This window comes from Zootoca vivipara, chromosome 1 (assembly GCF_963506605.1).
Source record: "Zootoca vivipara chromosome 1, rZooViv1.1, whole genome shotgun sequence".
Taxonomy (NCBI): domain Eukaryota; kingdom Metazoa; phylum Chordata; class Lepidosauria; order Squamata; family Lacertidae; genus Zootoca; species Zootoca vivipara.
This window is the reverse complement of record NC_083276.1, coordinates 117281162-117294286: the sequence shown is the minus strand read 5'-3', so window position 1 is coordinate 117294286 and position 13125 is coordinate 117281162.

Genomic DNA, 13125 nt, shown 5'->3' with positions numbered 1-13125 from the left:
TTTTAATTTTTTAAAAAAAAATTATTAAAGATTTATTTTATATCACACAAAAATACAAACAAACATACATTAAAAATACACAATATTCAAAATCGGAGCAATTCATTATCTTCTCTAATGTCTATCAAGATTGTTGCACTAAAAGGCGACTATAAAGAGAAATCAGCGACGGACGGAAAAAGTAAAGGTAAAAAGAAAAAAAAGACGAAAAAGGAAAGAAAAGAAAAAGAGAAAAATAAAGAATAGAGAAAAGTTAAAAAGACATTTAATTAGAAAAAAGACTGATTCAACAGTCAAACATAACATAAAAATCATCATTTCCTGCAGCACTTCCGCCGCTTTCCACACAGTGATTTGACAATTCATAACTTCATTATTCTGTCCTTTTTCCACTCACTACATTATTGTAAGCAAAAAAGATTTTGACTCTATATTTCCTCTTATTTTCAAGTCCTGTACAGTTAATCTAGACATAACCATGTTCTATCTCCCAAATACAAATACAATACTTTTATTTTTTGTTAACTACAGTTGGTCCTGGCCCCTACTGTGACCAGTTGCTGTTAACACTGTGGTCAGTTAACAGCAGTTCAAACAGTGGTTTGAGGCTGGTTTGTTCAAATTCATTAGCGGTAACCACAGGCAAACTCTGGTAGACTAAAACTGAGATGAAAAGCTTTCTAAATCATTCTCCATGCTGCATTGGGGGGCGGGGGGGGGGGCAGCGTGAGCTTCATCTTTCTTACATGTTTTGTCAGGGGGGTTGTTGCGGCTACTCTCGAGTAAAGACGCTCCAGTCCCCTCTATCTTTAGGAATTTTATTATGCATTGTATTTCCAGTGCAGAGATATCAGAAAGCATGACTGCCTAGTCCGATTCAGAACCCGGCAATGGCTTCCTTCGCGTCTTGGACCAGTATAAAAGCCTGGGCACCCCAAAGCGCCGCCCCCTAGCCCTGCGTGTGGGCACGCGCCTCAATTCGGGCGCCGGAAGGGGCTGTGTTCCTTCTCCCATTCTTTGGTTGGAGCGTTGCAGAGGCTCGGACACCTCGCTGCGCTGTCCTTCCCCCTCTGACCAGCTGGGTCGGTGCCTTGGCTCTGACACGTCTGATAGCCCCCTCTCCACCTCGCTCCATTCCTCATTCCCTCCTCCTGACCCGCTGCTAGCGCTGTCGCTGGGCGAAGTGCTGGTCAGGATGACTGGGGGAGGGTCCCTGTAAGGAGTCCCCCCGACATGTTTATTTCCAAAGATTTCTCTTGAACGTCTTCTGCAATAGGCTTGCTTGTTTGTTCCGTTCTGCTAGTGGAATATGGCAACAGGCACCTATTTCAAAACCAGTCCACATCCAGAAATAGATTTCCATAGGTGGGTCAGCACTCCAACCAGCACAATGATGGGTGGATTGTGGAAAAGAAAACATATTGGGCATCAAGGCTTGGAAGCCATAAGTGCATACAGTGGTACCTTTACTTACGAATAACTCTACTTACGAATGTTTCTACTTACGAACGGAGCTCCGTCCACCATCTTGGATGCGGTTTAGATAGAATTTTTTCTACTTATGAATTTTTAGATAGGGTTGCTTCGACTTACGAATTTTTTCTCCCAATGCATTCCTATGGGATTTGACTTACAAATGTGCGTTCGGAACGCATTAAATTCGTAAGTAGAGGTACCACTGTATTGCCAATTGGTGACTGCTCTTGGCTCTAATGCCATAGGGAAGCAGGGCAAGAGAGAAAGAGTGCTGGATTCAGTCAGACACACAGCTGGATTTGCAGGTTCTTGGATGATGACCAGGGGAGGCTTGCCTCTGCTTTGATATCCCTCAGAGCTACCTCTGCACAAAGTACATACAGTAAGCACTCAAGGAAATGGATGTAAAGATTGCAAACATTAAATCCCGACTGAATAGCCCAGCTTGCGTATTCCTCCTGGGCACCATGTCCGAAGGCAGAGTTTGAACTAGGAGAACTTTCTGTACCAGCCTCCCTCCCTGAGATTGCTTAGGCTGGAGAGGCATGTGGAGGCCGGCACTCTTGGCCCACCGAGAGCCCCAGTAAATAGCAGCAGGTAAACTAAGGCTCAATTATGTAAGATGTTCTTTGCACACCTTTAGGGTCCGCCAGCTGCTAAGACAGGGTAGATAGAGGTTGTGGCTATCTAGAGGCACGCAGGTGCTTCAAAATTCCCTTAGGTACTTATTTCTTCTTCTTTGGCGATCACTCGTAGCCGAGTAAGATTGTCTTCCATAAACATGGTTTTAACAATGGGTCCGTAAGTGACTGTGTTACCTTTCCACGCGGGCCAACATTGATGCCGAAATCCAGCATTGCCTGAGCTCTGAGAGTGCGGCTTTCTCCCGATTGAAGTGCAGAGTGTTTGAGGTACTTATTTACAGTACATATGACACATCTGTACAAATACCAGGATAACTGATTTGTTGCTGGTGGTTGGAAAATTTGTTCTTTCATTGTTTTTGTAATATGGAAAATAAGTCAAAACATTGTGGGGTTTTTTTTTAAAAAAAAAAATATCCCTGAGGTAGTGTAGAACTTGAACAAATGCAGTCAAACCTCAGTTCCCGAACGGCTTCGTTTTGGAACGTTTTGGCTCCTAAATGCCAAAAACCCAGAAGTAAATGCTCTGGTTTTCAAACGTTTTTCAGAAGCCCAACATCTGACACGGGTTCTGCTTGAGTGCAGGAAGCTCTTGCAACCAATCGGAAGCTGCGCCTCGGTTGTCGAACATTTTGGAAGCCAAACGGGCTTCCAGAACGGATTACATTCAACAGCAGAGGTTTGACTGTAGTGGATAGCCCTGACCTTAAGCCGGATAAGTCAATTCGTCTTTCATAGCTCCTCCAAGACTCCTTCCTTTATATCAGGGGTCAACAATTTGTTTAAGGAGGGAGCCGATTCACTGCCCCTCAGACCTTGTGGCGGGCTAGACTGTGTGTGTGTGCGTGCATGCACACACACACACGGTGGAGGGGGGCGTCTCTCACCCAGCCCCTCCCCTCCCCCTGCTTTCCTACCACCTCCGTCGCTCTGCCTGCGGTTGGGAGCCAGCAGTGGTAGCGGTGCCTCTCCTTTCCGGGCCAGCTTTCCCGGGCACCAGGCACGGGGCCAGCAGGCGCGCCAAGCTCCAGCCGAAGCCTAGTGATGCGCCTCCCATAATGCCCACAGCGTAGCCATGGAGAAGCCAGGAGGGAGGAGGCACTGCCGTGGTGGTGGGGGAGGCGCCCCCCAAAAATTGCAAAAAAAATATGGCGCAGCCCGAACGATCACGCCGATTCAAGCAGCGATTCCAGGACCATCCGTGGGCCGGATCCAGAGGGCAATTGGGCCTGATCCGGCCTGCGGGCCTTAGTTTTCCGACCCATGCTTTATATGTATATAACTGTATATAACTGCATTCTGATATTGGCAACTTCCTAATGATCCCCAACGTGCAATTAGACTCCCCCCCCCCCACACACACCGCAGTTGAACACTGGGTCAATGTTTTCATTGGGGTATGCACCACAGCCCCAAGATCTCTGTGCCAAAGCTTAACATCAACTTTGAACATCTTGAGTGTTCTGTAATTAATGAGAATGGACTATGTAATGCACTAATGTTATGACCCTCTTATCAGCTGAAGAACTCATTAGCTTGCTTTTCAGCGTGAGAGAACAAGAGAGCAAAGTGATGCTTTGGGGACACTGTACTGTATAATAGTTTTCTTATTGATTGCTTTTCCTGCAATGCTCTACCTCCTCTGCGATCCGCATTCTGGATTATTTCCATACACTGAAATGAATGTTCGCCATCACACAGCAAGAAATGAAAAGGAAAGGAAATACAACAATTCAACTCTGCAGTGAGCAAGCAGTACAGATTTTCATTCCAGCAGCAGTATTTGGCATCTGTAGACCACACAAACATAATTAAACTGCCAGTAGAAAAGTTATTAAACATGCTGTTTTCCACCCGTTCCCTGTATTTATCTTCTCAGTTGCAATTCAAACAGGTTAAAATGCTACTCGTAAGTCTTTGTAATATAGCAGAAATTAACCGGGGATTATATATTACCAGAGAAATTGGGTTTATTTTGCACTGAGTATATTTAATCTTCCAGATGGTCAAAAGATGGATTTGTGCTTCCTACCAACCAAAATGAAGTAAGATTAGGGTAATAACCATTACTGATCACACTATACACTACAAAAAGCAGAATGTTAACCTGGTGTAATAGCCAAATTTCAATATGGAGAACATCAGTTCATTATTATTTTTTGAATTCCCACTGCAACACCAGTGCTTGCTAAATACTTAATGAAAGTGTTTTGTTTTTGTTTTTGCGTTGGCCCCTGCTGTTAGCAATTTCTGGTAGGTTAGCAGCAGGTAATGTCCTTCTATTTATGGTCCATTTTAAGGAATAAGTATAACACAAAGGAAAGAAATCTATGTTAGTAAAGCCATATACAATGGCTAGCATCACTAGTGTGTGGTTGGACAAAATGGGCTGTATCCAACAGTCTCTTTGCTGCAGTGGAAAGCACCTGAGTTTTGCTCATATTTCCTACCTCCTACCTTGGTCATTCTGTTCTGTAGGATGCCCCTGATGGGACTCATTCACCTGGGAAGGTAGCCCATGTAGGAGAAAGAAAACTGGCCCTAAACCTCTGCTACCTTGCAGGATATCTTCAGGAGAAGATAAGGATAAGGAATAGATCCTACACAAATCCAGACTGGAGTCCCTAAGACGGTTGGGTGGCGCCTTGTATGCCTCCTTCCAGCAGCAACTCCTGCAGCCAAGCTGGTGCCAAACGTATTGATCTGCTATCCTTTGGACCACATCAGTGAGGCTGAGAGTGGGGTCTTTTTGTATGGGCAGCCCAGGACCTCCATACTGCCAGGCTTCAAGGAATTGGCTTCCTTCCCCTGCGGCAGTCAACAAAGGATCAAACGAAAGGAATGTCTTACCAGTTAGAATCTTTAATAACCACACAGAGAGAACAAATAACAAGTCTCCTAGAAATGGTGGTGCTCTCAATTAAGGCTTACACCCCCCCTCTGTCCATATTAATCTACGTCACTCCTACTTCTTATAATCTGAGCTTGTACCCTCTATGCTTTCTGTTCTGAGACTTTCTGAGCTCTCCTCGACCTTGGGGAGGGTGGAGGAATGCTGTCCAGCGACTGTGAATCTGTTTACCCTCTCTCCCCCAGCGTTTCTTCTCCTAGCTGTTCCCCAACCAGTATTTCCTAGCTTCTGCATTCTAAACTATTCCCCTCGGCAAACCACTGTTCCAAATCTATACTGTCCCACTGCTCCTGGGGAGATTCAGGATCAGGAGTGGAGCAGGGGGGAGGGGGAGGCTCCCACCATTCCTACTCAGTGCAGCCCTTCTCAGCATGGTCCATGACACATACGCACTGCCGAGGCTTCACTGATGTGGTTTGACTTCACCCCTGGAGGTGCACTCCATTGTCTCTTGAGACAGACCAACAACAACAAGCTTAACCAAATCCCTTCCCTTCAAGCCCCTTGAAGGTCTTTCTTCTTTAATTCCCGAGACAGGAATAAAGCACATGAAATGTTGCTGAACAAATATCTAACCATGTTGGCAGATACTGATTAGAAAACACTGAGCTAAGAGAAAACGGCAGGTTGAAGAGAGGACAGATTGAAAAAGGCAAAGATGAAAGGTTAACCATATGCAACTGAATTATGACAGTGAATATAATTCGTTTTCCCATTCTCTCTCTTAATATTTCTACAAGATAATAGGCAACAATCCAGTCATTAAACAAAGGTGCCCAAGCAGGTTATTCAAGCAGCAAGAAGGTACAAAGTTCATTTTAACTAAATGAAATAATACATTAGGCACTAGCGAAGAGACTTCTGGGGTCGCAATATCTCTAATACCTGTTGCAACTGGTCTTAAGCTCTGTGCTTAAGTCTTATTACCCAGACTCACTTTTTTCTACTTGTCTAGGCAGCAGTCCTTTGTCATTCAGTATTAACTGTAACTTATATATAAAATACTATTTTCATTACGTGTGCATATGAGCAGCATCCACTAGATGGCAAGCATCACCAAAGTTGCTTGTCAGCAATTTCCAATTCTCTGAATCTGTGATGAGGTCTTCAATTTAGATCCATGGAGCTTTTACACTAAAAACAAATTCAGATACTACCAACCAGTGCTTTTTTTCTTAAAAAAATGTTTTGGGGTACTCTCATTTTCCTGCTCATATTGAAATACTGCCCCTCAATGAGGCCAAACTTAGATTCACAAAATGTTTAGGGGGTATGCGTACCCCTGCGTACCCCCAGAAAAAAAGCACTGCTACCAACTATCTACAATGCAAAAAATTTTTTGACATATTTTAAAAGGGTTTGAACAGTTGCAAGCACCATGTGCACAAAAATACTAGCATTTAAGCACACCTTTTTAGGGGCTTGGCAGGGGGTTGGACTGGATGGCCCTTGTGGTTTCTTCCAACTCTATTATTCTATGATTCTACATACCGATATGTTCTGGAAAAAAGTGGGGTTTGCTTTTGCAGCCAAACTCCCCAAGGGACTTGGTGTCCCCTAAGTTCATGTTTGGTCAGAGAAGAATGGATGGAGGCAGGATCCGGCGAAAAGCAAGGAAGAGGGAGATCTTTATTTTTCTGTTGCAGCAGAGTCGTCCCCCCACCACTTGCAAGAAGGTGAGAGACCAAAAGGTGTGGAAGAACTTTTAAAGACTTGAAATTGCTTAACCGCTTAACTAAAGACCACTCAAAAGGCATCATGCATTAGGGAATATTTCCTAAATTTTGAAGGGAGAAGGTTTGGTTTTCTGCGGAGTGTGTGTCTGCTATGTGTGTGCACCCTAAAATGTTATAACACATTTTTTTTAAAAAGAGAAGCAGTAGCCATGATGTTGACACAGATCTTCCATTACATTTTTCATATTCATCCCCTCTGCCACTACCCCACCCCCCCAAAACGCAAAACTTAATGTACAAAACTGTAATGGCCCCTATGCATTACAACCTGGTCAACTTTAAGACAAAAGCAACATGCTTGCAGAACAGAACAGCAGCTTTTACAAATGGATTTCTGCTGAAATCGAAATCGTTCCCTTGTTAATCTCAGCCTTCCATTCCAGGCCAACAGGCTATCCTGGTTTTTATTAGATGCAGTATAATCCGAAATAGGCTGAATAAAGTAATTGAATAGGAAGATAGTATAGTTTAGCCACCTCTCTCTCTCCCCCCTCCCTTTGCTTTTATTCTCTCCCTGGGGGAAAAGCTCTTATTATTCTTTATGCTCAATCCAGTTGTTCCTTTTGGCAATCATGTAAATCCTGGCAACCATCTCACAGCAGAAGGAGAAGTCAAATCAGCAGGAAGTTTCTTATGAGAGCAACAGGCAGCCGTGAAAGAAGAAAACCCCCAAACAATCCAAACAATCGCTCTCAAAAGAGTTGCATTTATTTATTTTTTAACTCCTTAAGAGATAAAAGGAGCCCTTATTCACTGAAAACACTTAGATACTCTTGAGAATAGTGTGCCCTTGATAATTGGTTTCAGCAAAGCCGGCAGCCTCCGGGGGGGGGGGGGGAGGATGCCATCTCTCCATTTGAAGCTGTTCCATTTCAGATCTGCGAAAAAAGAAGGAAATGGGTCTCTCTTGCTTCCTTTGTATTTTTCACACAAACGTTGACACCAGATTATGGGCAGGGATGACAATTAGGGTCCCTGGGTCAGCAGCATCCGAAAGCAGGACCAGGAAGAGACACCTGCTGATGCCACAGGGTTGCCAGCACCTGGCAGACAAAAGAAGTCTAGGACCTGGAGAAAACCTTGCAGGAAGAGGGCAGAACCAAATGAGCGAGGTAGGGAAGGAGATGGGGGGGGGGAGAGAGACTGGGAATAGAAAGTGTAGACCATCAAGTAACTGGGAGACCATATCCCAAACCTAAAACACCTGGGCACAATTCTGTGTCCAGGGCATCTGTCTACCAGCTCCATTTGGTACGCAGGCTGAGACCCTCCCTGCCCACAGACTGTCTTGCCAGAGTGGTTCATGCTTTAGTTGTCTCCCACTTGGACTACTGCAATGCGCTCTACGTGGGGCTACCTTTGAAGGTGAACCCGGAAACTACAACTAATCCAGAATGCAGCAGCTAGACTGGTGACTGGGAGTGGCCGCCAAGACCACATAACACTGGTCCTGAAAGACCTACATTGGCTCCAAGTATGTTTCCAAGCACAATTGAAAGTGTTGGTGCTGACCTTTAAAGCCCTAAACGGCCTCGGTCCTGTATACCTGAAGGAGCGTCTCCATCCCCATCGTTCTGCCCGGACACTGAGATCCAGCGCCGAGGGCCTTCTGGTGGTTCCCTCACTGCGAGAAGTGAGGTTACAGGGAACCAAGCAGAGGGCCTTCTCGGTAGTAGCATCCACCCTGGGGAACTCCCTCCCATCCGATGTCAAGGAAATAAGCAACTACCTGACTTTTAGAAGGCTACCCTGTTTAGGGATGTTTTTAATGTTTGATGTTTTTTTTTCATGTTTTTGATATTCTTTTGGGAGCCACCCAGAGTGGCTGGGGAAACCCAGCCAGATGGGCAGGGTATAAATCATAAATTGTTGTAGTAGTAGTTGTTGTTGTTGTTGTTATCACCTGTTTGATAGTTCCTGGCGGGCAGTGGTTGCGCTATTACAGTGAATCCTGATGCAGTGAATGCTAATATAATTTCCCCCAAGAGCCATTGAATTAGGCAGACCCAACAGCTTTGACTGAAACCCAGAGTGTCTTGGAAGGTTTCTGGGTTTGTCTAAGGTGGTGTGGTTTCTGTACAAGGTGCCCCAAGTCAAAACGAGAACTCCCTGCCCCGCCAAGAACTCTGTGGCACCTTTGTGCCTCTCTCTCTCTCTCCCCTTTGGACAAATGTCTGCAAAAAGTGAAACTAATATCTCTATACATCCCATAAAGGAAAACGCCAGTGGGGAAAGGAGAGTAAACCCCACAAAGGGGTCAAGGAAAGGGACGAAAGGTAAGTCAATCTTGTCATCAAAGCAGGGCCGGCCATTCCATGAGGCATGGTGAGGCAGTTGCCTTAGATGGCAGATGGAGGCATATTTGGGAGGGGCAGCTGGTCTGGGCCCTGTGGAGCACAGCACTTGTCTCCTTGGCTGCCACTTGCTCCTCTCCGACTTCCTTTTGTGGTCTCAGCAGGGCAAACTCTCAGCAAGGGAGTTTTAGTGAGGAGGTGGGAGGCAGCATCTTCCAATGGCTGGGATCACCGGGGACAGGGGACAGATTTAGGCCGCTCCTCCATGTTGTCTCCAAAGGCGCGCCTTCATTCTGTCCCAGATTTGAAGTTTGAAGTGTCCTGCCTATGCTGGTTACGGGATTGGATTTTGCTGAAAAATACAGATTTATTAGATCTGGAAGTCCATGATAATAGATTTGGGTGGCATGCATATTTATAGCATATTTATGGAAAACAAATATATTTAAATGCAGTGCTGCAACAGGAGCAAAACCTCCCCTGTATACCCTTGACACTGGATAACCCAGCCCTCATTAATAGGGGTGGCATTGTATTCCGAGAGCACAGAGATGGAGTGCATATCTTTGTAGTACACAGACATTTAGGACACATGCTATACTTATTGGCATTTTGACAGTTAATCGAGAATAATAAGGATTTCACACATTTTCCATTTGGGCAGGCTGCAGCTGTTGTTCTGTGGGCAGTGCCAATTGTAACACCAGCACTGCAACCACTGAGGAAGGCTGTTGCTTGGATCCAGTCCCCCATTCTCCTCTACTAATAGGGGTGTAAATGTGTGCACAAAATTCCAAATCCAGAAGAGGATGTGCCTGGTGGAGACTGCTTCCAACTCTGGATCCCTCTTGCTCCATCAGGGCTATAAGAGATGTATTCATTAGGCCCCCATATTATCTGCTTCCAAACCTGCCCAAAATAGGTCAAGGTAAGATACGAGACTCTTAAGCTTCACCTTTATGTTAAAGCATGTCGTGCAGCCATTAATTACAGATGGCGTAAGGTCTGCATTTGATACCTATTTTGCAGCAATCATTATCATACAAATTAAACTAAGCCACTTATATTCTCTCAAATAAGACAAGGGAAAACTTACAGGTAAGCGTCGAAGTGGGGTAATTATTAGTTTAAAGATTTTATTTTAAAATGTAGATCTGGAGCATCTGACTTCAGTGATGAAATCGCAGGGCATGCAGTAGAACTTGAGTTTCAGCACATGATCTTATATTTAATTATGTCTTTGTTGTCAAGTGATAGACTCATAGTGGTAGAAGTGGCCCTGTGGTCTAAACCACTGAGCCTCTTGGCTCTTCGAATTCCCACAATGGGGTGAGCTCCCATTGTTCTGTTCCAGCTCCTGCCAACCTAGCAGTTTAAAAGCATACCAGTGCAAGTACAGTGGAACCTCGGTTTACGAACACCTCGGTTTACGAATTTTCAGTTTACGAACGCCGCGGACCCATCTGGAACGGATTAATTCACTTTCCATTACTTTCAATGGGAAAGTTCGCTTCAGTTTATGAATGCTTCAGTTTATGAACAAACTTCCGGAACCAATTACACCCATGCTTCGGGTTAAGTACGCTTCAGGTTGAGTACTCCGCAGACCTGTCTGGAATGGATTAATCCACTTTCCATTACTTTCAATGGGAAAGTTCGCTTCAGTTTATGAACGCTTCAGTTTAAGTGCTCCGCGGACCGTCTGGAACAGATTAATCCACTTTCAATTGGAAAGTTCGCTTCAGTTTATGAACGCTTCAGTTTATGAACAGACTTCCGGAACCAATTGTGTTCATAAACCGAGGTACCACTGTAGATAAATAGGTAGGTACCACTGTGGCGGGAAAGTAAACAGTGTTTCCGTGCGCTCTGGCTTCCGTCACAGTGTTCCGTTGTGCCAGAAGCGGTTTAGTCATGCTGGCCAAATGACCCGGAAAGCTGTCCGTGGACAAACGACGGCTCCCTCAGCCTGAAAAGTGAGATGAGCGCCACAACCCCATAGTCTCCTTTGGCTGGACTTAACTGTCCAAGGGTCCTTTACCTTTTGCCTACAAATGTTATCTAGCCCACCTCTCTGCTGGTGGAGGAAATCCACTGGATTGCTAAGAGATGGTCATGATGATGAGCCTACGCTTAAGAAACTTCAAATGAATGAGAGCCTACCACCTCCCAAGGGAGTCTGTTCCACTGCCCAAATGGTCTGTACTCTCAGGAAGTTCGTCCTTATGTTTAGGGGAAGGTCTGCATGTCAGTGGTGGAGCATATAGAAGGTCCCAGATTCAATCCCTGGAACCTCTAGGTAGGACTGAGAGGAACTCCCTGTCTTAAACCCCCCAGAAGGACCACTGCCAGCCAGTGTAGGCTGCGTTGAGCTAGCTGGACCAATGCTCTGAATCTATATAAGGCAGTGCTGAAGCAATGATTCTTCAACATAAACTTCACTGCACTGTTCATGCGGTTCAGATGCCTGATTATCGTCTTCCAAAGCAACTACTCCATTCCCAACTTGAAAATAGAAAGCAAAATATCAGTGAACAACAAAAAAGTTTAAATACGCTCTCAAGGCAAATATTCAAAAATGCAGTATAAGCACAGATAATCCACTGGTCTGCGAGTGCTCCAATTGGAGAACAGCCTTTACTGAAGAAGAGCGAACTCAGGATGGAAGGGAGAAACATGCTAAGAGGAAGGCACGCTTGGCAAACCCTTACTGTGATCAACTCCCACCCGGAAACCTATGTCCCCACTGTGGAAGGATGTGGGGATCCAGAACTGGCCTCCACAGTCACTTAGAGACTCACCATTAAGACTGTGCTCATGGAAGACAATCTTACTCGTCTAGGAGTGATCACCAAAGAAGATGAAGATATAAGGCAGCTTCTGATGTTCCTATGTGTAGTCAATCAATCAATCATTCTCCTTTATTGGCATAAAAATGTCCATCATATACATGGATCAGAACACAATACAGTTAACTAAACATAGTAGGAGATACTTTAGGATAAAACTGCCCAGACATCGTGAGGTACAAAAATGGCTCTTAGGACCTATGGTGATGTAATTTCATGGTGCCACTCAAAAATCTTGCCATATTCTCCACAATGTCATTACATTACTACAATTGTTCAGCAGATAAGACACCCTGGAAGAGTCAGGGTATCATATATTTTTGCATAAAATGGGCAATAAAATAAGACATGTGATGGATTCGACCTGTTTTGTGCCACAAGGGCAGTATCTTTCAGAGTATGGGATTTTTGAGAATCTACCTTGCAAAACTGCAGGCGGTAGTGTTGTCAAAATCCCCTTTCTTATAATTTCAACCAATTGGTTTGATTCCTACCCCACTGGGAGCAACAGAATACAGATCTGCTCCTTAGGTGACTTCAAATATCTAAATATGGCTAATCATTTCCTCTTTCCACTTAAGTCCACTAAGGTCTCAGAACTTTGTTTTATTCCTTTTCCTTTTAGCGCTGAAGGTCTTTATTCCCCCAGTTTTTAAGCATTTTATTCACTTGTTTTGCAAATGTAGCAGATAAACCAATTGGATGTAAAATACCCCCCCCCCCGTACTTATTTTCACACATCTCCCCAACATTCAAAAACAATATTTTGCATTTAGGTGTTCTGTGTCAATAAAATTAGTTTGAACAATGAATAATAATAATTATTATTATAATACCCCGCCCATATGGCTGGGTTTTCCCAGCCTCTCTGGGTAGCTCCCAACAGAATATTAATGAACATCAAACATTAAAAACTTCCCTAAACAGGGCTGCTTTCAGATCTCTTCTAAAAGTTAAATATTTATTTCCTTGACATCTGATGGGAGGGCGTTCCACAGGGAGGGCTCCACTACCGAGAAGGCCCTCTGTCTGGTTCCCTGTAACCTCACATCTCACAGTGAGGGAACCGCCAGAAGGCCCTTGGAGCTGGACCTCAGTGTCCGGGCAGAACGATGGGGGTGGAGACGCTCCTTCAGGTATACCGAGGCCGTTTAGGGCTTTAAAGGTCAGCAAAAACACTTTGAATTGTGCTCAGAAAAGCTCCACTAGTTCAAG